Genomic DNA, 27,225 nt, shown 5'->3' with positions numbered 1-27,225 from the left:
GAGTTTAGGGTTAGGGGGTAGACACATGATTTCTCTGGTTTGAATATATCTTGACCTTGTCTATCAAATTAATTGAATGCTTACTATATATGTGACATAAGAATACTATGTGCCTTGATTTTCCATTTTTTGTTTTTTCTCAATTTTTATGCCCATTTGAATCTTGGTCAAATCCTAGGTTTGGCCATGATTTAAACAAGTTTAAAACATGAATATGAAAAAATAAGCATATATCCTTCTTAGTCACTCCAAAATGTAGATCTTGGTAGGGTTTTTGAAATTTCCATGTTTGAAACCAAAAACCACTTCTCTTCATGCATGCCTTGACTTCATAAGACAGAGTTTAGGGTTAGGGGTAGCTAGATACTTGATTTTTCTGGTTTGAATATGTCTAGACATTGTTTATCAACTTAATTGAATGCTTACTATATGACATAAGAAGACTATGTGCCTTGGTTTTTCATTTATTTTGATTTATTTTGAATTTTTATGCCCATTTGAATCGTGGTCAAATCCTAGGTTTGACCATGATTTAAACAAGTTTAAAACATGAATATGAAAAATTAAGCATGTATCCTTCGTAGTCACTCCAAAATGAAGCTCGATCTTGAGAGGGTTTTTGAAATTTCCATGTTTGAAACCAAAAAACCACGTACTTCTCTTCATGCTAGACTTCATAAGATAGAGTTTGGGGTTAGGGGTAGCTTGATACATAAATTTTCTGGTTTGAATATGTCTAGACATTGTTTATCAACTTAATTGAATACTTAATTACTAGATGACATAGGATGACTATGTGCATTGGTTTTTCATTCTTTTTGAATTTTTATGCCCATTTGAATCTTGGTCAAATCCTAGGCTTGACCATGATTTAATCAAGTTTAAAACATGAATATGAAAAATTAAGCATATATCCTTCTTAGTCACTCCAATATGTAGCTCTTGGGAGGGTTTTTGAAATTTCCATGCTTGAAAACCAAAAACCACTTCTTTCATGCATACTTGACTTCATAAGACATAGTTTAGGGTTAGGGGGTATATACATGATTTTCCTGCTAGTTTGAATATGTCTAGACCTTGTTTATCAATCTAATTGAATGCTTACTATATATGACATGAGCAGACCTTGGTTTTAATTTTTTTATACCCATTTGATTCTTCGTCAAATCCTAGGTTTGTTGACCTAGATTTGAACAAGTTTAAAACATGAATATGAAAAAAGTAAGCAGGTACGCTTCTTAATTAGTCACTCCAAAATGAAGCTCTTGGGAGGGTTTTTGAAATTTCCATGTTTGAAACCAAAAACCACTTCTTCTCTTCATGCTTGACTTCATAAGTCAGGGTTTACGGATATATAGGGGGTAGATACATGATTTTTCTGGTTTGATATGTCTAGACCTTGTTTATCAACTTAATTGAATGCTTACTATATGACATAAAAGACTATGTGTCTTGTTTTTTCATTTTTTTAAAAAAAAAGCCCATTTGAATCTTGGTCAAATCCTAGGTTTGACCATGATTTAAACAAGTTTAAAACATGAATATGAAAATTAAGCATGTATCCTTCGTAGTCACTACAAAATGAAGCTCTTGAGAGGGTTTTTGAAATTTCCATGTTTGAAACCAAAAAACCACGTACTTCTCTTCATGCTTGACTTCATAAGACAGAGTTTGGGGTTAGGGGTAGGATACATGACTTTTCTCGTTTGAATATGTCTAGACCTTGTTATCAACTTAATTGAATGCTTACTATATATATGACATAAGAAGACTATGTGCATTGGTTTTTCATTTTATTGTTTTTTTAATTTTATGCCCATTTGAATCTTGGTCAAATCCTAGGCTTGACCATGATTTAAACAAGTTTAAAACATAAATATGAAAAATTAAGCATCTATCCTTCTTAGCCACTCCAAATTGTAGCTCTTGGGAGGGTTTCTGAAATTTCCATGTTTGAAACCAAAAACCACATCTCTTGATGCTTGACTTCATAAGTCAGAGTTTAGGGATAGGGGGTAGATACATGATTTTTCTGGTTGAATATGTCTAAACCTTGTGTATCAACTTGACTGCTTACTATATGACATACGAAGACTATTTGCTAACGGAGGGAGTAAGCACTCTAGCTATGAAAAGTACCAAACGATGCATACCAAAATGATTTTTTAGAGGAATACTAGTTCGGATTATATAATTTTATATTAGCAGGCCAAATCGAACCCCGTAGTTGGATTTTCAGAAATTGATCCGTAGTACTGGGCAAAACCCTAGTTTAGCTTATTTAATAATAGATTCGTAGGTCGATTTTTTTACGTTATTATTATTATTACTAGGCAGCACATGTGTTTGCCCGTCCAGTGAAACTCTTTCATTTCATTTTTCTTTTCCGCAAGGTCGGGAGTCAGAGGAAGAGGGATGACACGGGAGGAGACGAAGGGAGAGCAGTCACGGGGCCCCACTTATTTATGGTGTCTACATTTTGTCGGGTGATGCTGACTGTTGTGCAGGGTTGTCAGTGCGCAGGGGGTGCGAGCGAGCGAGGCCGAGAATGAGAGAGAGATTTTTTTTAGAGGGACAACCGAACGATCCTGAAGGACCCAGATTTCCAATACGCATCAGAGCGCAGTTCTGACGGGACACAAAATTAACAGGAAATTACGTCTAAATCCCTAAGATTTACATGGTAGACCCCATGCTGAAAGCAAGAAATGTGATCGGGTCCTTAACAACCACCATCAGGATTGATCCTCGTCCCAGCCGGGGACGAACCACTTGGCGCGACCAAATCGCCATGGCTACAGAGCCTGCACACAATGGCCTACGAGCTGAGCTAGAAACGACCTGCCAAAACCGGCAGCCAACGGAGGTGGATAATTGGAGAGAGAGAGAGAGTGTGTGTGTGTGTGTTGATGCCTCTCTCTTGACAAAGAAGATGGCTGGGAGTTTGCCTACCTAGCGTACGTGACTTGTGCTCACTGAAGTGTGGGACCTTACGCACGTGACAGACTTGTTGCTCTAATAACTCGGGTGATCATTATACTGTATTAGTACATAGTTTCCTATGGATCCTTCTTAGTCACTCCAAAATGAAGCTCTTTGGGAGGGTTTTTGAAATTTCCATGTTTGAAACCAAAAACCACATATCTTCATGCGCTTGACTTCATGAGACAGAGTTTAGGGTTAGGGGGTAGATACATGATTTCTCTGGTTTGAATATGTCTAGACCTTGTTTATCAACTTAATTGAATGCTTACTATATGACATAAGAAGACTATGTGCCTTGATTTTTCATTTTTTTTAAATTTTGCCATTTGAATCTTGGTCAAATCCTAGGTTTGACCATGATTTAAACAAGTTTAAAACATGAATATGAAAAATTAAACATGTATCCTTCGTAGTCACTCCAAAATGAAGCTCTTGAGAGGGTTTTTGAAATTTCCATGTTTGAAACCAAAAAACCGCGTACTTCTCTTCATGCTTGACTTCATAAGACAGAGTTTCGGGATAAGGGTAGCTTGATACATGAATTTTCTGGTTTGAATATGTCTAGACCTTGTTTATCAACTTAATTGAATGCTTACTAGATGACATAAGATGACTATGTGCATTGGTTTTTCATTTTATTGTTTTTTTTAATTTTTAAGCCCATTTGAATCTTGGTCAAATCCTAGGTTTGACCATGATTTAAACAAGTTGAAAACATGAATATGAAAATTAAGCATATATACTTCTTAGTCACTCCAAAATGAAGCTCTTGGGAGGGTTTTTGAAATTTCCATGTTTGAAACCGGCCAAAAACCACATATCTTCATGCTTGACTTCATGAGACAGAGTTTAGGGTTAGGGGGTAGACACATGATTTCTCTGGTTTGAATATATCTAGACCTTGTCTATCAACTTAATTGAATGCTTACTATGTGACATAAGAATACTATGTGCCTTGATTTTCCATTTTTTGTTTTTTCTGAATTTTTATGCCCATTTGAATCTTGGTCAAATCCTAGGTTTGGCCATGATTTAAACAAGTTTAAAACATGAATATGAAAAAATAAGCATATATCCTTCTTAGTCACTCCAAAATGTAGATCTTGGTAGGGTTTTTGAAATTTTCATGTTTGAAACCAAAAACCACTTCTCTTCCTGCATGCTTGACTTCATAAGACAGAGTTTAGGGTTATGGGTAGCTAGATACTTGATTTTTCTGGTTTGAATATGTCTAGACATTGTTTATCAACTTAATTGAATGCTTACTATATGACATAAGAAGACTATGTGCCTTGGTTTTTCATTTATTTTGAATTTTTATGCCCATTTGAATCTTGGTCAAATCCTAGGTTTGACCATGATTTAAACAAGTTTAAAACATGAATATGAAAAATTAAGCATGTATCATTCTTAGTCACTCCAAAATGAAGCTCTCTTGAGAGGGTTTTTGAAATTTCCATGTTTGAAACCAAAAAACCGCGTACTTCTCTTCATGCTTGACTTCATAAGACAGAGTTTGGGGACAGGGGTAGCTTGATACATGAATTTTCTGGTTTGAATATGTCTAGACCTTGTTTATCAACTTAATTGAATGCTTACTAGATGACATAAGATAACCATGTGCATTGGTTTTTCATTTTATTGTTTTTTTTAATTTTTATGCCCATTTGAATCTTGGTCAAATCCTAGGTTTGACCATGATTTAAACAAGTTTAAAACATGAATATGAATAATTAAGCATGTATCCTTCGTAGTCACTCCAAAATGAAGCTCGATCTTGAGAGGGTTTTTGAAATTTCCATGTTTGAAACCAAAAAACCATGTACTTCTCTTCATGCTAGACTTCATAAGATAGAGTTTGGGGTTAGGGGTAGCTTGATACATAAATTTTCTGGTTTGAATATGTCTAGACATTGTTTATCAACTTAATTGAATACTTAATTACTAGATGACATAAGATGACTATGTGCATTGGTTTTTCATTTTTTTGAATTTTTATGCCCATTTGAATCTTGGTCAAATCCTAGGTTTGACCATGATTTAATCAAGTTTAAAACATGAATATGAAAAATTAAGCATCTATCCTTCTTAGTCACTCCAATATGTAGCTCTTGGGAGGGTTTTTGAAATTTCCATGTTTGAAACCAAAAAACACTTCTCTTCATGCTTGTCTTCATAAGACAGAGTTTGGGGCTAGGGGTAGCTTGTTGATACATGATTTTTCTGGTTTGAATATGTCTAGACCTTGTTTATAAAATTAATTGAATGCTTACTAGATGACATAAGATGACTATGTGCATTGGTTTTTCATTTTATTGTTTTTTCTGAATTTTTAAGCCCATTTAAATCTTGGTCAAATCCATTGTTTGACCAAGATTTGAACAAGTTTAAATCATGAATATGAAAAATTAAGCATTTATCCTTCTTAGTCACACCAAAATGTAACTCTGGGGAGGGTTTTTGAAATTTCCATGTTTGAAACCCAAAACAACTTCTCTTCATGCTTGACTTCATAAGACAGAGTTTAGGGTTAGGGGTAGATACATGATTTGTCTGGTTTGAATACGTCTAGACCTTGTTTATCAACTTTAATGCTTACTATATGACATAAGAAGACTGTGTGCTTTGGTTTTTCATTTTTCTGATTTTTTTTTATTTTTGATGCCCATTTGAATCTTGGTCAGATCCTAGGTTTGACCAAGATTTAAACAAGTTTTAAACATGAAAATGAAAAGGGAAGCATTTATCCTTCTTACTCACTCTAAATGAAGTTTTTGGGAGGTTTTTGAAATTTCCATGTTTGAAACCCAAAACCACTTCTCTTCATGCTTGACTTCATAAGACAGAGTTTAGGGTTAGGGGTAGATACATGATTTGTATGGTTTGAATATGTGTAGACCTTGTTTATCAACTTGAATGCTTACTATATGACATAAGAAAACTACGTATGTGCTTTGGTTTTTCATTTTTCTGTTTTTATTTTTGAATTTTCCGCCCATTTGAATCTCTGTCAAATCCTAGGTTTGACCAAGATTTAAACAAGTTTAACACGTGAAAACGAAAAGGTAAGCATGGATCCTTCTTAGTCACTCCAAAATGTACCAATTGATAGATGTGTTAACTTTGCTTCATGGAAAAAATAATGTCATGTAAATGAGTTAACTTGGATTTCCTACCCTTGAATCCATAGGAAACTTTGTTCTAATGCACTATAATAATTGATGGCGTGTAACTCACATGTTCGTTGGGAACCCCAAGAGGAAGGTATGATGCGCACAGCAGCAAGTTTTCCCTCAGAAAGAAACCAAGGTTTATCGAACCAGGAGGAGCCAAGAAGCACGTTGAAGGTTGATGGCGGCGGGATGTAGTGCGGCGCAACACCAGGGATTCCGGCGCCAACGTGGAACCTGCACAACACAACCAAAGTACTTTGCCCCAACGAAATAGTGAGGTTGTCAATCTCACCGGCTTGCTATAACAAAGGATTAACCGTATTGTGTGGAAGATGATTGTTTGCAGAAAACAGTAGAACAAGTATTGCAGTAGATTGTATTTCAGTAAAGAGAATTGGACCGGGGTCCACAGTTCACTAGAGGTGTCTCTCCCATAAGATAAACAGCATGTTGGGTGAACAAATTACAGTTGGGCAATTGACAAACAAAGAGAGCATGACCATGCACATACATATCATGATGAGTATAGTGAGATTTAATTGGGCATTACGACAAAGTACATAGACCGCCATCCAACTGCATCTATGCCTAAAAAGTCCACCCTTCAGGTTATCATCCAAACCCCCTCCAGTATTAAGTTGCAAAGCAACAGACAATTGCATTAAGTATGGTGCGTAATGTAATCAACAACTACATCCTTAGACATAGCATCAATGTTTTATCCCTAGTGGCAACAGCACAACACAACCTTAGAACTTTCTCACACGTCCCGGTGTCAATGCAGGCATGAACCCACTATCGAGCATAAATACTCCCTCTTGGAGTTACAAGCATCTACTTGGCCAGAGCATCTACTAGTAACGGAGAGCATGCAAGATCATAAACAACACATAGATATAACTTTGATAATCAACATAACAAGTATTCTCTATTCATCGGATCCCAACAAACGCAACATATAGAATTACAGATAGATGCTCTTGATCATGTTAGGCAGCTCACAAGATCCGGCAATGATAGCACAATGGGGAGAAGACAACCATCTAGCTACTGCTATGGACCCATAGTCCAGGGGTAGACTACTCACACATCACTCCGGAGGCGACCATGGCGGCGTAGAGTCCTCCGGGAGATGATTCCCCTCTCCGGCAGGGTGCCGGAGGCGATCTCCTGGATCCCCCGAGATGGGATCGGCGTTGGCGGCGTCTCTGGAAGGTTTTCCGTATCGTGGCTCTCGGTACTGGGGGTTTCGTCACGGAAGCTTTAAGTAGGCGGAAGGGCAAGTCAGGAGGGGGCACGAGGGCCCCACACCACAGGCCGGCGCGGCCAAGGGGGGGGCCGCGCCGCCCTAGGGTTTGGGCACCCCGTGGCCCCACTTCGTTTCGTCTTCGGTCTTCTGGAAGCTTCGTGGCAAAATAGGCCCCTGGGCGTTGATTTCGTCCAATTCCGAGAATATTTCGTTACTAGGATTTCTGAAACCAAAAACAGCAGAAAATAGCAACTGGCACTTCGGCATCTTGTTAATAGGTTAGTTCCAGAAAATGCACGAATATGACATAAAGTGTGCATAAAACATGTAGATAACATCAATAATGTGGCATGGAACATAAGAAATTATCGATACGTTGGAGACGTATCAGCATCCCCAAGCCTAGTTCTGCTCGTCCCGAGCAGGTTAAACGATAACACATATAATTTTTGGAGTGACATGCCATCATAACCTTGATCATACTATTTGTAAAGCATATGTAGTGAATGCAGCGATCAAAACAATGTATATGACATGAGTAAACAAGTGAATCATAAAGCAAAGACTTTTCATGAATAGCACTTCAAGACAAGCATCAATTAAGTCTTGCATAAGAGTTAACTCATAAAGCAATAATTCAAAGTAAAGGCATTGAAGCAACACAAAAGAAGATTAAGTTTCAGCGGTTGCTTTCAACTTATAACATGTATATCTCATGGATATTGTCAACATAGAGTAATATAATAAGTGCAATAAGCAAATATGTAGGAATCAATGCACAGTTCACACAAGTGTTTGCTTCTTGAGGTGGAGAGAAATAGGTGAACTGACTCAACATTGAAATTAAAAGAATTGTCCTCCATAGAGGAAAAGCATCGATTGCTATATTTGTGCTAGAGCATTGATTTTGAAAACATGAAACAATTTTGTCAACGGTAGTAATAAAGCATATGTATCATGTAAGTTATATCTTATAAGTTGCAAGCCTCATGCATAGTGTACTAATAGTGCCCGCACCTTGTCCTAATTAGCTTGGACTACCGGATCATCACAATGCACATGTTTTAACCAAGTGTCACAAAGGGGTACCTCTATGCCGCCTGTACAAAGGTCTAAGGAGAAAGCTCGCATTGGATTTCTCGCTATTGATTATTCTTCAACTTAGACATCCATACCGGGACAACATAGACAACAGATAATGGACTCCTCTTTTATGCATAAGCATGTAACAACAATTAATAATTTTCTCATTTGAGATTGAGGATATATGTCCAAAACTGAAACTTCCACCATGGATCATGGCTTTAGTTAGCGGCCCAATGTTCTTCTCTAACAATATGCATGCTTAACCATAGGGTGGTAGATCGCTCTTACTTCAGACAAGACGAACATGCATAGCAACTCACATGAAATTCAACAAAGAGTAGTTGATGGCGTCCCCAGTGAACATGGTTATCGCACAACAAGCAACTTAATAAGAGATAAAGTGCATAATTACATATTCAATACCACAATAGTTTTTAAGCTATTTGTCCCGTGAGCTATATATTGCAAAGGCGAATGATGGAATTTTAAAGGTAGCACTCAAGCAATTTACTTTGGAATGGCGGAAAATACCATGTAGTAGGTAGGTATGGTGGACACAAATGGCATAGTGGTTGGCTCAAGTATTTTGGATGCATGAGAAGTATTCCCTCTCGATACAAGGTTTAGGCTAGCAAGGCTTATTTGAAACAAACACAAGGATGAACCGGTGCAGCAAAACTCACATAAAAGACATATTGAAAACATTATAAGACTCTACACCGTCTTCCTTGTTGTTCAAACTCAATACTAGAAATTATCTAGACCTTAGAGAAACCAAATATGCAAACCAAATTTTAGCATGCTCTATGTATTTCTTCATTAATGGGTGCAAAGCATATGATGCAAGAGCTTAATCATGAGCACAACAATTGCCAAGTATCACATTACCCAAGACATTAATAGCAATTACTACATGTATCATTTTCCAATTCCAACCATATAACAATTTAACGAAGGAGAAACTTCGCCATGAATACTATGAGTAGACACTAAGGACATACTTGTCCATATGCTACAGCGGAGCGTGTCTCTCTCCCATAAAGTGAATGCTAGGATCCATTTTATTCAAACAAAACAAAAAATAAAAACAAACCGACGCTCCAAGAAAAAGCACATAAGATGTGATGGAATAAAAATATAGTTTCAGGGGAGGAACCTGATAATGTTGTCGATGAAGAAGGGGATGCCTTGGGCATCCCCAAGCTTAGACGCTTGAGTCTTCTTGATATATGCAGGGGTGAACCACCGGGGCATCCCCAAGCTTAGAGCTTTCACTCTCCTTGATCATGTTGCATCATACTCCTCTCTTGATCCTTGAAAACTTCCTCCACACCAAACTCGAAACAACTCATTAGAGGGTTAGTGCACAATAAAAATTAACATATTCAGAGGTGACACAATCATTCTTAAGACTACTGGACATTGCATAATGCTACTGGACATTAGTGGATCAAAGAAATTCATCCAACATAGTAAAAGAGGCAATGCGAAATAAAAGGCAGAATCTGTCAAAACAGAACAGTTCGTATTGACGAATTTTAAAATGGCACCAGACTTGCTCAAATGAAAATGCTCAAATTGAATGAAAGTTGCGTACATATCTGAGGATTACTCAAGTAAATTGGCATAATTTTCTGAGTTACCTACAGGGGAAAACAGCCCAGATTCGTGACAGCAAAGAAATCTGTTTCTGCGCAGTAATCCAAATCTAGTACTTACTTTTCTATCAACGGCTTAACTTGGCACAACAAAATACAAAACTAAGATAAGGAGAGGTTTCTACAGTAGTAAACAACTTCCAAGACACAAAATAAAAACAAAGTACTGTAGGTAAAAACATGGGTTGTCTCCCATAAGCGCTTTTCTTTAACGCCTTTCAGCTAGGCGCAGAAAGTGTGTATCAAGTATTATCGGAGAGTGGTGTATCGTTATTATGAGCTCCCCCATCCGCAGTGGTACTAAGGGCTTTGTCAATTTTAGGCCTATAATAATACTTCTTTGGTTTAGGCACTTTAGAGACATACATAAACTTTTGCTCCTTACCCACATAAGCTTTCTCCTTATATTTAAGAGAAGAAAATGTTGAACCCAAGGTTCCCATAGCTTTTTCAAGTTCATCAATCCTATTGATTTGATCATCATGGACAACACAAGTTCCTAGGACACTAATTATTTCATCAATTCCTCCTAAGGATTTATCAAGTTCATCAGTTTTATCAAGTAACATTTCCAATTCAGCTTCAATACTTGGAAAAATTTTCTCTATGGTTTCCAATTTTTTCATAACATCTTCAAGAGAGATTTCAGTTTTAACTTTATCAACAGGGGGTATTCCAAATAAACTCTCAATAATGCAACTAGCTTCTAATGCAGGAGTACTTAGGAAGTCACCTTTTGCGAGACTATCAAGAACATATCTATTCCAGCTAGAGATACCAACATAAAAATTCCTGAGTAAAATAATGGTGGAGTGTTTCTTAGTGCATCTATTATGGGCATCACTAATTCTATACCAAGCATCTCTCAAACATTCTCCCCCTCGTTGCTTAAACGTACGAACTTCAACTTCAGGATTACTCATTTTAGTAGTAGTAAATAAAGCAAACTAGATAAAGTAAATGCAAGTAACTAATTTTTTTGTGTTTTTGATATAGCAAACAAGATAGCAAATAAAGTAAAACTAGCAACTAATTTTTTTTTATTTTGATTTAGTGCAGCAAACAAAGTAGTAAATAAAACTAAGCAAGACAAAAACAAAGTAAAGAGATTGAGAAGTGGAGACTCCCCTTGCAGCGTGTCTTAATCTCCCCGGCAACGGCGCCAGAAAAAGAGCTTGATGGCGTGTAACTCACACGTTCGTTGGGAACCCCAAGAGGAAGGTATGATGCGCACAGCAGCAAGTTTTCCCTCAGAAAGAAACCAAGGTTTATCGAACCAGGAGGAGCCAAGAAGCACGTTGAAGGTTGATGGCGGCGGGATGTAGTGCGGCGCAACACCAGGGATTCCGGCGCCAACGTGGAACCTGCACAACACAACCAAAGTACTTTGCCCCAACGAAACAGTGAGGTTGTCAATCTCACCGGCTTGCTGTAACAAAGGATTAACCGTATTGTGTGGAAGATGATTGTTTGCAGAAAACAGTAGAACAAGTATTGCAGTAGATTGTATTTCAGTAAAGAGAATTGGATCGGGGTCCACAGTTCACTAGAGGTGTCTCTCCCATAAGATAAACAGCATGTTGGGTGAACAAATTACAGTTGGGCAATTGACAAATAAAGAGAGCATGACCATGCACATACATATCATGATGAGTATAGTGAGATTTAATTGGGCATTACGACAAAGTACATAGACCGCCATCCAACTGCATCTATGCCTAAAAAGTCCACCTTCAGGTTATCATCCGAACCCCTCCATTATTAAGTTGCAAAGCAACAGACAATTGCATTAAGTATGGTGCGTAATGTAATCAACAACTACATTCTTAGACATAGCATCAATGTTTTATCCCTAGTGGCAATAGCACAACACAACCTTAGAACTTTCTCATCGTCCTGTGTCAATGCGAGGCATGAACCCACTATCGAGCATAAATACTCCCTCTTGGAGTTACAAGCATCTACTTGGCCAGAGCATCTACTAGTAACGGAGAGCATGCAAGATCATAAACAACACATAGATATAACTTTGATAATCAACATAACAAGTATTCTCTATTCATCGGATCCCAACAAGCGCAACATATAGAATTACAGATAGATGATCTTGATCATGTTAGGCAGCTCACAAGATCCGACAATGATAGCACAATGGGGAGAAGACAACCATCTAGCTACTGCTATGGACCCATAGTCCAGGGGTAGACTACTCACACATCACTCCGGAGGCGACCATGGCGGCGTAGAGTCCTCCGGGAGATGATTCCCCTCTCCGGCAGGGTGCCGGAGGCGATCTCCTGGATCCCCCGAGATGGGATCGGCGTTGGCGGTGTCTCTGGAAGGTTTTCCGTATCGTGGCTCTCGGTACTGGGGGTTTCGTCACGGAGGCTTTAAGTAGGCGGAAGGGCAAGTCAGGAGGGGGCACGAGGGCCCCACACCACAGGCCGGCGCGGCCAAGGGGGGGGCCGCGCCGCCCTAGGGTTTGGGCACCCCGTGGCCCCACTTCGTTTCGTCTTCGGTCTTCTGGAAGCTTCGTGGCAAAATAGGCCCCTGGGCGTTGATTTCGTCCAATTCCGAGAATATTTCGTTACTAGGATTTCTGAAACCAAAAACAGCAGAAAACAGCAACTGGCACTTCGGCATCTTGTTAATAGGTTAGTTCCAGAAAATGCACGAATATGACATAAAGTGTGCATAAAACATGTAGATAACATCAATAATGTGGCATGGAACATAAGAAATTATCGATACGTTGGAGACGTATCAATAATCAACCGAGGATTTTACACCAACAGGTCTGTCACTTACGTGTGGTGCCCATGCGTGAGGTCCCACACTTCAGTGAGCACAAGTCACGTGCAATAGGTACGCAAACTCCCAGCCATTTTCTTTGTCAAGAGAAGACGCATCAGGATGCGTATTGGAAGTCTGTGGGTCGTTCAGGATCCTTCGGTTGTCCCTCTCACAAAAAAGAAAAAAAAATCTCTCATTCTCGGCCTCGCTCGACTCGCTCGCTCGCACCTCCTGCTCACTGACAAACCCTGCACAACAGTCAACATCATCGCCCGAAAAAGGGGAGACACCATAATGCTCTCCCTCCTTCTTCTCTCCTTCCGAGTTTCACTCGACGGGCAAACACATATGTGCTGCATAGTAGAGTAATAATAAAAAGGTACGTAGAAAAATCGACCTACGAATCTATAATTAAATAGGTTAAACTAGGGTTTTGCCCAGTACTACAGATCAAGGTTCAAAAAAATCCAACTACGGGGTTCGAACAACCCCATTTCTAATCAAAGAATTTTTTCGACGTCATCCAAATGGCCTCAAACTATAGCATGGGCGGATCCAGACTATAGCCAAGGGGGGCAGCCGACCCCACTCAATTTTTCTAAAACCTTGTACTGTACTTAGAAATATGTTAAGCTAAAGGCTGGTTTGCCCGCACTTAGAAATGAAATTTCCATGTTTGAAACCAAAAACCACATCTCTTGATGCTTGACTTCATAAGTCAGAGTTTAGGGATAGGGGTTAGATACATGATTTTTCTGGTTGAATATGTCTAAACCTTGTTTATCAACTTGAATGCTTACTATATGACATACGAAGATTATTTGCTAACGGAGGGAGTAAGCACTCTAGCTATGAAAAGTACCAAACGATGCATACCAAAATGATTTTTGCATCACTTATCATATGTTTGCCCATTTGAATCTTGTCAAATCCTAGATTTGACCAAGATAATTTAAACAAGTTTAAAACATGAAAATGAAAAAGGGAAGCTTGTATTCTTAGTCACTCTAAAATGAAGTTTGGGGAGGTTTTTGAAATTTCCATGTTTGAAACCCAAAACCACTTCTCTTCATGCTTGACTTCATAAGACAGAGTTTAGGGTTAGGGGGTAGATACATGATTTTTCTGGTTTGAATATGTCTATACCTTATTTATCAACTTAATTGAATGCCTACTATATAACATAATAAGACCTTTTTTTTTGAATTTTTATAAACCATTTGAATCTTGGTCAAATCCTAGGTTTCACCAAGATTTGAATAAGTTTAAAACATGAATATGAAAAACTAAGCATGCATGTATGGTTCTTAATTAATAACTTCGAAATGAAGCTCTTGGGAGGGTTTTTGAAATTTCCATGTTTGAAACCAAAAACCACATATCTTCATGCGCTTGACTTCATGAGACAGAGTTTAGGGTTAGGGGGTAGATACATGATTTCTTTGGCTTGAATATGTCTAGACCTTGTTTATCAACTTAATTGAATGCTTACTATATGACATAAGAAGACTATGTGCCTTGATTTTTCATTTTTTAAAATTTTGCCATTTGAATCTTGGTCAAATCCTAGGTTTGACCATGATTTAAACAAGTTTAAAACATGAATATGAAAAATTAAACATGTATCCTTCGTAGTCACTCCAAAATGAAGCTCTTGAGAGGGTTTTTGAAATTTCCATGTTTGAAACCAAAAAACCGCGTACTTCTCTTCATGCTTGACTTCATAAGACCGAGTTTCGGGATAAGGGTAGCTTGATACATGAATTTTCTGGTTTGAATATGTCTAGACCTTATTTATCAACTTAATTGGATGCTTACTAGATGACATAAGATGACTATGTGCATTGGTTTTTCATTTTATTGTTTTTTTAAATTTTTAAGCCCATTTGAATCTTGGTCAAATCCTAGGTTTGACCATGATTTAAACAAGTTGAAAACATGAATATGAAAACTAAGCATATATCCTTCTTAGTCACTCCAAAATGAAGCTCTTGGGAGGGTTTTTGAAATTTCCATGTTTGAAACCGGCCAAAAACCACATATCTTCATGCTTGACTTCATGAGACAGAGTTTAGGGTTAGGGGGTAGACACATGATTTCTCTGGTTTGAATATATCTAGACCTTGTCTATCAACTTAATTGAATGCTTACTATGTGACATAAGAATACTATGTGCCTTGATTTTCCATTTTTTGTTTTTTCTGAATTTTTATGCCCATTTGAATCTTGGTCAAATCCTAGGTTTGGCCATGATTTAAACAAGTTTAAAACATGAATATGAAAAAATAAGCATATATCCTTCTTAGTCACTCCAAAATGTAGATCCTGGTAGGGTTTTTGAAATTTCCATCTTTGAAACCAAAAACCACTTCTCTTCATGCATGCCTTGACTTCATAAGACAGAGTTTAGGGTTAGGGGTAGCTAGATACTTGATTTTTCTGGTTTGAATATGTCTAGACATTGTTTATCAACTTAATTGAATGCTTACTATATGACATAAGAAGACTATGTGCCTTGGTTTTTCATTTATTTTGATTTATTTTGAATTTTTATGCCCATTTGAATCTTGGTCAAATCCTAGGTTTGACCATGATTTAAACAAGTTTAAAACATGAATATGAAAAATTAAGCATGTATCATTCTTAGTCACTCCAAAATGTAGCTTTTGGGAGGGTTTTTGAAATTTCCATGTTTGAAACCAAAAAACCGCGTACTTCTCTTCATGCTTGACTTCATAAGACGGAGTTTGGGGATAGGGGTAGCTTGATACATGAATTTTCTGGTTTGAATATGTCTAGACCTTGTTTATCAACTTAATTGAATGCTTACTAGATGACATAAGATGACTATGTGCATTGGTTTTTCATTTTATTGTTTTTTTAATTTTTATGCCCATTTGAATCTTGGTCAAATCCTAGGTTTGACCATGATTTAAACAAGTTTAAAACATGAATATGAAAAATTAAGCATGTATCCTTCGTTGTCACTCCAAAATGAAGCTCGATCTTGAGAGGGTTTTTGAAATTTCCATGTTTGAAACCAAAAAACCACGTACTTCTCTTCATGCTAGACTTCATAAGATAGAGTTTGGGGTTAGGGGTAGCTTGATACATAAATTTTCTGGTTTGAATATGTCTAGACATTGTTTATCAACTTAATTGAATACTTAATTACTAGATGACATAAGATGACTATGTGCTTTGGTTTTTCATTTTTTTTTGAATTTTTATGCCCATTTGAATCTTGGTCAAATCCTAGGCTTGACCATGATATAATCAAGTTTAAAACATGAATATGAAAAATAAAGCATATATCCTTCTTAGTCACTCCAATATGTAGCTCTTGGGAGGGTTTTTTAAATTTCCATGCTTGAAAACCAAAAACCACTTCTCTTCATGCATGCTTGACTTCATAAGACATAGTTTAGGGTTAGGGGGTAGATACATGATTTTCCTGCTAGTTTGAATATGTCTAGACCTTGTTTATCAATCTAATTGAATGCTTACTATATATGACATGAGCAGACCTTGGTTTTAATTTTTTTATGCCCATTTGATTCTTCGTCAAATCCTAGGTTTGTTGACCTAGATTTGAACAAGTTTAAAACATGAATATGAAAAAAGTAAGCAGGTACGCTTCTTAATTAGTCACTCCAAAATGAAGCTCTTGGGAGGGTTTTTGAAATTTCCATGTTTGAAACCAAAAATCACTTCTTCTCTTCATGCTTGACTTCATAAGTCAGGGTTTACGGATATATAGGGGGTAGATACATGATTTTCCTGGTTTGATATGTCTAGACCTTGTTTATCAACTTAATTGAATGCTTACTATATGACATAAAAGACTATGTGTCTTGATTTTTCATTTTTTTTAAATTATGCCCATTTGAATCTTGGTCAAATCCTAGGTTTGACCATGATTTAAACAAGTTTAAAACATGAATATGAAAATTAAGCATGTATCCTTCATAGTCACTCCAAAATGAAGCTCTTGAGAGGGTTTTTGAAATTTCCATGTTTGAAACCAAAAAACCACGTACTTCTCTTCATGCTTGACTTCATAAGACAGAGTTTGGGGTTAGGGGGTAGCTTGATACATGATTTTTCTCGTTTGAATATGTCTAGACCCTGTTATCAACTTAATTGAATGCTTACTATATATATTCAAACCAGAAAAAATCATGTATGTACATATCTACCCCTAACCCTAAACTCTGTCTTATGAAGTCAATCATGAAGAGAAGTGGTTTTGGGTTTCAAATTAAACATGGAAATTTCAAAAACCTCTTAAAAAATTCATTTTAGAGTGACTAAGAAGGATGCAGGCTTCCTTTTTCATTTTCATGTTTTAAACTTGTTTAAATCTTGTTCAAACCTAGGATTTGACCAAAAGATTCAAATGTGCATAAAATTTCAGGAAAAAATCAAAAGAATGAAAAAACAAAGGACATAGCATTCTTATGTCATATATATAGTAAGCATTCAAGTTGATAAACAAGGTCTAGACATATTCAAACTAGAAAATCATGTATATATCTACCCCTAACCCTAAACTCTGTCTTATGAAGTCAAGCATGCATGAAGAGAAGTGGTTTTTGGTTTCAAACATGCAAATTTCAAGAACCCTCCCAAGATTTACATTTTGGAGTGACTAATAAGAAGGATAGATGCTTAATTTTCATATTCGTGATTTAAATTTGTTTAAACCATGGTCAAACCTAGGATTTGGCCAAGATTCAAATGGGCATAAGAATTTAAAAAAAATCAAAAAATGAAAAACCAAGGCACACATAGTCTTCTTATGTCATATAGTAAGCATTCTCAATTAAGTTAATTTTAGAGTGACTAAGAAGGATGCAGGCTTCCCTTTTCATTTTCATGTTTTAAACTTGTTTAAATCTTGGTCAAACCTAGGATTTGACCAAAAGATTCAAATGGGCATAAAATTTCAGGAAAAAATCAAAAGAATGAAAAAACAAAGGACATAGCATTCTTATGTCATATATATAGTAAGCATTCAAGTTGATAAACAAGGTCTAGACATATTCAGACTAGAAAATCATGTATATATCTACCCCTAACCCAAACTCTGTCTTATGAAGTCAAGCATGCATGAAGAGAAGTGGTTTTTGGTTTCAAACATGGAAATTTCAAAAACCCTCCCAAGAGTTACATTTTGGAGTGACTTAAGAAGGATAGATGCTTAATTTTCATATTCATGTTTTAAACTTGTTTAAATCATTGTCAAACCTAGGATTTGACCAAGATTCAAATGGGCATAAAAATTCATAAAAAATCAAAAGAATGAAAAACCAAAGCACATAGCATTCTTATGTCGATCATATAGTAAAGCATTAAAGTTGATAAACAATATGTCTAGACATATTCAAACCAGAAAAAATCATGTATGTACGTATCTACCCCTAACCCTAAACTCTGTCTTATGAAGTCAATCATGAAGAGAAGTGGTTTTGGGTTTCAAATTAAACATGGAAATTTCAAAAACCTCTTAAAAAATTCATTTTAGAGTGACTAAGAAGGATGCAGGCTTCCCTTTTCATTTTCATGTTTTAAACTTGTTTAAATCTTGGTCAAACCTAGGATTTGACCAAAAGATTCAAATGGGCATAAAATTTCAGGAAAAAATCAAAAGAATGAAAAAACAAAGGACATAGCATTCTTATGTCAAATATATAGTAAGCTTTCAAGTTGATAAACAAGGTCTAGACATATTCAGACTAGAAAATCATGTATATATCTACCCCTAACCCTAACTCTGTCTTATGAAGTCAAGCATGCATGAAGAGAAGTGGTTTTTGGTTTCAAACATGGAAATTTCAAAAACCCTCCCAAGAGTTACATTTTGGAGTGACTTAAGAAGGATAGATGCTTAATTTTCATATTCATGTTTTAAACTTGTTTAAATCATTGTCAAACCTAGGATTTGACCAAGATTCAAATGGGCATAAAAATTCATAAAAAATCAAAAGAATGAAAAACCAAAGCACATAGCATTCTTATGTCGATCATATAGTAAAGCATTAAAGTTGATAAACAAAATGTCTAGACATATTCAAACCAGAAAAAATCATGTATGTACGTATCTACCCCTAACCCTAAACTCTGTCTTATGAAGTCAATCATGAAGAGAAGTGGTTTTGGGTTTCAAATTAAACATGGAAATTTCAAAAACCTCTTAAAAAATTCATTTTAGAGTGACTAAGAAGGATGCAGGCTTCCCTTTTCATTTTCATGTCTTAAACTTGTTTAAATCTTGGTTAAACCTAGGATTTGACCAAAAGATTCAAATGGGCATAAAAATTCAAAAAAAATAAATGAAAAACCGAGGTCTTCTTATGTCATATAGTAAGCATTCAATTAAGTTGATAAACAAGGTCTAGACATATCCAAACAAGAAAAATCATGTATCTTCCCCCTAACCCTAAACTCTGTTTCACGAAGTCAAGCATGAAGATATGTGGTTTTTGGTTTCGAACATGGAAATTTCAAAAACCCTCCCAAGAGCTTCATTTTGGAGTGACTAAGAAGGATCCATATGAAACTATGTACTAATACAATATAATAATCACCCGAGTTATTAGAGCAACAAGTCTGTCACTTACGTGTGGTTCCCATGCGTGAGGTCCCACACTTCAGTGAGCACAAGTCACGTACGCTAGGTAGGCAAACTCCTAGCCATCTTCTTTGTCAAGAGAGAGGCATCAAGACTCTCTCTCTCTCCATCTCTCCAATTATCCACCTCCGTTGGCTGCCGGTTTTGGCAGGGCGTTTCTAGCTCAGCTCGGAGGCCATGGTGTGCAGGCTCTGTAGCCATGCCGATTTGGTCGCGCCAAGTTGTTCGTGCCCGGCTCCGACGAGGATCAATCCGGACGGTGGCTGTTAAGGACCCGATCGCATTTCTTGCCTTCAGCCTGGGGTCTACCATGTAAATCTTAGGGATTTAGACGTAATTTCCTGTTTATTTTGCGTCTGCTTGTAAAGCGTGCTCACGATGCGTATTGGAAAATCTGGGTCCTTCAGGATCGTTCGGTTGTCCCTCTAAAAAAAATCTCTCTCTCATTCTCGGCCTCGCTCGCTCGCACCCCCTGCGCACTGACAACCCTACACAACAGTCAGAATCACCCAAAAAAATCTAGACACCATAAATAAGTGGGGCCCCGTGACTGCTCTCCCTTCGTCTCCTCCCGTGTGATCCCTCTTCCTCCCACTCCCGACCTTGCGGAAAAGAAAAATGAAATGAAAGAGTTTCACTGGACGGGCAAACACATGTGCTGCCTAGTAATAATAATAATAACGTAAAAAAATCGACCTACGAATCTATTATTAAATAAGCTAAACTAGGGTTTTGCCCAAAGACTACGGATCAATTTCTGAAAATCCAACTACGGGGTTCGATTTGGCCTGCTAATATAAAATTATATAATCCGAACTAGTATTCCTCTAAAAAATCATTTTGGTATGCATCGTTTGGTACTTTTGATAGCAAGAGTGCTTACTCCCTCCGTTAGCAAAAGTCTTCATTTTCATGTTTATGAAGTCAAGCATGAAGAGAAGTGGTTTTGGGTTTCAAACATGGAAATTTCAAAAACCTCCCAAAACTTCATTTTAGAGTGACTAAGAAGGATACAAGCTTCCCTTTTCATTTTCAAGTTTTAAACTTGTTTAAATTATCTTGGTCAAACCTAGGATTTGACAAGATTCAAATGGGCATAAAATTTCAGGAAAAAATCAAAAGAATGAAAAAACAAAGGACATAGCATTCTTATGTCATATATATAGTAAGCATTCAAGTTGATAAACAAGGTCTAGACATATTCAAACTAGAAAATCATGTATATATCTACCCCTAACCCTAAACTCTGTCTTATGAAGTCAAGCATGCATGAAGAGAAGTGGTTTTTGGTTTCAAACATGCAAATTTTAAGAACCCTCCCAAGATTTACATTTTGGAGTGACTAATAAGAAGGATAGATGCTTAATTTTTATATTCGTGATTTAAATTTGTTTAAACCATGGTCAAACCTAGGATTTGGCCAAGATTCAAATGGGCATAAGAATTAAAAAAAATCAAAAAATCAAAAACCAAGGCACATATAGTCTTCTTATGTCATATAGTAAGCATTCTCAATTAAGTTGATTTTAGAGTGACTAAGAAGGATGCAGGCTTCCCTTTTCATTTTCATGTTTTAAACTTATTTAAATCTTGGTCAAACCTAGGATTTGACCAAAAGATTCAAGTGGGCATAAAATTTCAGGAAAAAATCAAAAGAATGAAAAAACAAAGGACATAGCATTCTTATGTCATATATATAGTAAGCATTCAAGTTGATAAACAAGGTCTAGACATATTCAAACTAGAAAATCATGTGTATATCTACCCCTAACCCTAAACTCTGTCTTATGAAGTCAAGCATGCATGAAGAGAAGTGGTTTTTGGTTTCAAACATGCAAATTTCAAGAACCCTCCCAAGATTTACATTTTGGAGTGACTAAGAAGGATAGATGCTTAATTTTTATATTCGTGATTTAAATTTGTTTAAACCATGGTCAAACCTAGGATTTGGCCAAGATTCAAATGGGCATAAGAATTAAAAAAAAAATTAAAAAATGAAAAACCAAGGCACATATAGTCTTCTTATGTCATATAGTAAGCATTCTCAATTAAGTTGATTTTAGGGTGACTAAGAAGGATGCAGGCTTCCCTTTTCATTTTCATGTTTTAAACTTGTTTAAATCTTGGTCAAACCTAGGATTTGACCAAAAGATTCAAATGTGCATAAAATTTCAGGAAAAAATCAAAAGAATGAAAAAACAAAGGACATAGCATTCTTATGTCATATATATAGTAAGCATTCAAGTTGATAAACAAGGTCTAGACATATTCAAACTAGAAAATCATGTATATATCTACCCCTAACCCTAAACTCTGTCTTATGAAGTCAAGCATGCATGAAGAGAAGTGGTTTTTGGTTTCAAACATGCAAATTTAAAGAACCCTCCCAAGATTTACATTTTGGAGTGACTAATAAGAAGGATAGATGCTTAATTTTCATATTCGTGATTTAAATTTGTTTAAACCATGGTCAAACCTAGGATTTGGCCAAGATTCAAATGGGCATAAGAATTTAAAAAAAAAACAAAAAATGGAAAACCAAGGCACACATAGTCTTCTTATGTCATATAGTAAGCTTTTTCAATTAAGTTAATTTTAGAGTGACTAAGAAGGATGCAGGCTTCCCTTTTCATTTTCATGTTTTAAACTTGTTTAAATCTTGGTCAAACCTAGGATTTGACCAAAAGATTCAAATGGGCATAAAATTTCAGAAAAAAATCAAAAGAATGAAAAAACAAAGGACATTGCATTCTTATGTCATATATATAGTAAGCATTCAAGTTGATAAACAAGGTCTAGACATATTCAGACTAGAAAATCATGTATATATCTACCCCTAACCCTAAACTCTGTCTTATGAAGTCAAGCATGCATGAAGAGAAGTGGTTTTTGGTTTCAAACATGGAAATTTCAAAAACCCTCCCAAGAGTTACATTTTGGAGTGACTTAAGAAGGATAGATGCTTAATTTTCATATTCATGTTTTAAACTTATTTAAATCATTGTCAAACCTAGGATTTGACCAAGATTCAAATGGGCATAAAAATTCATAAAAAATCAAAAGAATGAAAAACCAAAGCACATAGCATTCTTATGTCGATCATATAGTAAAGCATTAAATCTGATAAACAATATGTCTAGACATATTCAAACCAGAAAAAATCATGTATGTACATATCTACCCCTAACCCTAAACGCTGTCTTATGAAGTCAATCATGAAGAGAAGTGGTTTTGGGTTTCAAATTAAACATGGAAATTTCAAAAACCTCTTAAAAAATTCATTTTAGAGTGACTAAGAAGGATGCAGGCTTCCCTTTTCATTTTCATGTTTTAATCTTGTTTAAATCTTGGTCAAACCTAGGATTTGACCAAAAGATTCAAATGGGCCTAAAATTTCAGGAAAAAATCAAAAGAATGAAAAAACAAAGGACATAGCATTCTTATGTCATATATATAGTAAGCATTCAAGTTGATAAACAAGGTCTAGACATATTCAGACTAGAAAATCATGTATATATCTACCCCTAACCCTAAACTCTGTCTTATGAAGTCAAGCATGCATGAAGAGAAGTGTTTTTTGGTTTCAAACATGGAAATTTCAAAAACCCTCCCAAGAGTTACATTTTGTAGTGACTTAAGATGGATAGATGCTTAATTTTCATTTTCATGTTTTAATCTTGTTTAAATCATTATCAAACCTAGGATTTGACCAAGATTCAAATGGGCATAAAAATTCATAAAAAATCAAAAGAATGAAAAACCAAAGCACATAGCATTCTTATGTCAATCATATAGTAAAGCATTAAAGTTGATAAACAAAATGTCTAGACATATTCAAACCAGAAAAAATCATGTATGTACGTATCTACCCCTAACCCTAAACTCTGTCTTATGAAGTCAATCATGAAGAGAAGTGGTTTTGGGTTTCAAATTAAACATGGAAATTTCAAAAACCTGTTAAAAATTTCATTTTAGAGTGACTAAGAAGGATGCAGGCTTCCCTTTTCATTTTCATGTCTTAAACTTGTTTAAATCTTGGTTAAACCTAGGATTTGACCAAAAGATTCAAATGGGCATAAAAATTCAAAAAAAATAAATGAAAAACCAAGGTCTTCTTATGTCATATAGTAAGCATTCAATTAAGTTGATAAACAAGGTCTAGACATATCCAAACAAGAAAAATCATGTATCTTCCCCCTAACCCTAAACTCTGTTTCACGAAGTCAAGCATGAAGATATGTGGTTTTTGGTTTCGAACATGGAAATTTCAAAAACCCTCCCAAGAGCTTCATTTTGGAGTGACTAAGAAGGATCCATAGGAAACTATGTACTAATACAATATAATAATCACCCGAGTTATTAGAGCAACAAGTCTGCCACTTACGTGTGGTTCCCATGCTTGAGGTCCCACACTTCAGTGAGCACAAGTCACGTACGCTAGGTAGGCAAACTCCCAGCCATCTTCTTTGTCAAGAGAGAGGCATCAAGACTCTCTCTCTCTCTCTCTCTCCATCTCTCCAATTATCCACCTCCGTTGGCTGCCGGTTTTGGCAGGGCGTTTCTAGCTCAGCTCGGAGGCCATGGTGTGCAGGCTCTGTAGCCATGCCGATTTGGTCGCGCCAAGTTGTTCGTGCCCGGCTCCGACGAGGATCAATCCGGACGGTGGCTGTTAAGGACCCGATCGCATTTCTTGCCTTCAGCCTGGGGTCTACCATGTAAATCTTAGGGATTTAGACGTAATTTCCTGTATATTTTGTGTCCTGCTGTAAACTGTGCTCTGATGCGTATTGGAAAATCTGGGTCCTTTAGGATCGTTCGGTTGTCCCTCTAAAAAAATCTCTCTCTCATTCTCGGCCTTGCTCGCTCGCACCCCCTGCGCACTGACAACCCTGCACAACAGTCAGCATCACCCGAAAAAATCTAGAAACCATAAATAAGTGGGGCCCCGTGACTGCTCTCCCTTCATCTCCTCCCGTGTGATCCCTCTTCCTCCGACTCCCGACCTTGCGGAAAAGAAAAATGAAATGAAAGAGTTTCACTAGACGGGCAAACACATGTGCTGCCTAGTAATAATAATAATAACGTAAAAAAACCGACCTACGAATCTATTATTAAATAAGCTAAACTAGGGTTTTGCCCAGTACTACGGATCAATTTCTGAAAATCCAACTACGGGGTTCGATTTGGCCTGCTAATATAAAATTATATAATCCGAACTAGTATTCCTCTAAAAAATCATTTTGGTATGCATCGTTTGGTACTTTTGATAGCAAGAGTGCTTACTCCCTCCGTTAGCAAAAGTCTTCATTTTCATGTTTATGAAGTCAAGCATGAAGAGAAGTGGTTTTGGGTTTCAAACATGGAAATTTCAAAAACCTCCCAAAACTTCATTTTAGAGTGACTAAGAAGGATACAAGCTTCCCTTTTCATTTTAATGTTTTAAACTTGTCTAAATTATCTTGGTCAAACCTAGGATTTGACAAGATTCAAATGGGCATAAAATTTCAGGAAAAAATCAAAAGAATGAAAAAACAAAGGACATAGCATTCTTATGTCATATATATAGTAAGCATTCAAGTTGATAAACAAGGTCTAGACATATTCAAACTAGAAAATCATGTATATATCTACCCCTAAACCTAAACTCTGTCTTATGAAGTCAAGCATGCATGAAGAGAAGTGGTTTTTGGTTTCAAACATGCAAATTTCAAGAACCCTCCCAAGATTTACATTTTGGAGTGACTAATAAGAAGGATAGATGCTTAATTTTCATATTCGTGATTTAAATTGTTTAAACCATGGTCAAACCTAGGATTTGGCCAAGATTCAAATGGGCATAAGAATTTAAAAAAAACAAAAAATGGAAAACCAAGGCACACATAGTCTTCTTATGTCATATAGTAAGCTTTCTCAATTAAGTTAATTTTAGAGTGACTAAGAAGGATGCAGGCTTCCCTTTTCATTTTCATGTTTTAAACTTGTTTAAATCTTGGTCAAACCTAGGATTTGACCAAAAGATTCAAATGGGCATAAAATTTCAGAAAAAAATCAAAAGAATGAAAAAACAAAGGACATTGCATTCTTATGTCATATATACAGTAAGCATTCAAGTTGATAAACAAGGTCTAGACATATTCAGACTAGAAAATCATGTATATATCTACCCCTAACCCTAAACTCTGTCTTATGAGGTCAAGCATGCATGAAGAGAAGTGGTTTTTGGTTTCAAACATGGAAATTTCAAAAACCCTCCCAACAGTTACATTTTGGAGTGACTTAAGAAGGATAGATGCTTAATTTTCATATTCAGGTTTTAAACTTATTTAAATCATTGTCAAACCTAGGATTTGACCAAGATTCAAATGGGCATAAAAATTCATAAAAAATCAAAAGAATGAAAAACCAAAGCACATAGCATTCTTATGTCGATCATATAGTAAAGCATTAAATCTGATAAACAATATGTCTAGACATATTCAAACCAGAAAAAATCATGTATGTACGTATCTACCCCTAACCCTAAACGCTGTCTTATGAAGTCAATCATGAAGAGAAGTGGTTTTGGGTTTCAAATTAAACATGGAAATTTCAAAAACCTCTTAAAAAATTCATTTTAGAGTGACTAAGAAGGATGCAGGCTTCCCTTTTCATTTTCATGTTTTAATCTTGTTTAAATCTTGGTCAAACCTAGGATTTGACCAAAAGATTCAAATGGGCATAAAATTTCAGGAAAAAATCAAAAGAATGAAAAAACAAAGGACATAGCATTCTTATGTCATATATATAGTAAGCATTCAAGTTGATAAACAAGGTCTAGACATATTCAGACTAGAAAATCATGTATATATCTACCCCTAACCCTAAACTCTGTCTTATGAAGTCAAGCATGCATGAAGAGAAGTGTTTTTTGGTTTCAAACATGGAAATTTCAAAAATCCTCCCAAGAGTTACATTTTGTAGTGACTTAAGATGGATAGATGCTTAATTTTCATTTTCATGTTTTAATCTTGTTTAAATCATTATCAAACCTAGGATTTGACCAAGATTCAAATGGGCATAAAAATTCATAAAAAATCAAAAGAATGAAAAACCAAAGCACATAGCATTCTTATGTCAATCATATAGTAAAGCATTAAAGTTGATAAACAAAATGTCTAGACATATTCAAACCAGAAAAAATCATGTATGTACGTATCTACCCCTAACCCTAAACTCTGTCTTATGAAGTCAATCATGAAGAGAAGTGGTTTTGGGTTTCAAATTAAACATGGAAATTTCAAAAACCTCTTAAAAATTTCATTTTAGAGTGACTAAGAAGGATGCAGGCTTCCCTTTTCATTTTCATGTCTTAAACTTGTTTAAATGTTGGTTAAACCTAGGATTTGACCAAAAGATTCAAATGGGCATAAAAATTCAAAAAAAATAAATGAAAAACCAAGGTCTTCTTATGTCATATAGTAAGCATTCAATTAAGTTGATAAACAAGGTCTAGACATATCCAAACAAGAAAAATCATGTATCTTCCCCCTAACCCTAAACTCTGTTTCACGAAGTCAAGCATGAAGATATGTGGTTTTTGGTTTCGAACATGGAAATTTCAAAAACCCTCCCAAGAGCTTCATTTTGGAGTGACTAAGCAGGATCCAT

The sequence above is a fragment of the Lolium perenne genome, chromosome 4 (genome assembly GCF_019359855.2).
Source record: "Lolium perenne isolate Kyuss_39 chromosome 4, Kyuss_2.0, whole genome shotgun sequence".
NCBI lineage: Eukaryota > Viridiplantae > Streptophyta > Magnoliopsida > Poales > Poaceae > Lolium > Lolium perenne.
The sequence above is the reverse complement of the archived record's forward strand: the minus strand, read 5'-3'. Positions refer to the sequence as shown.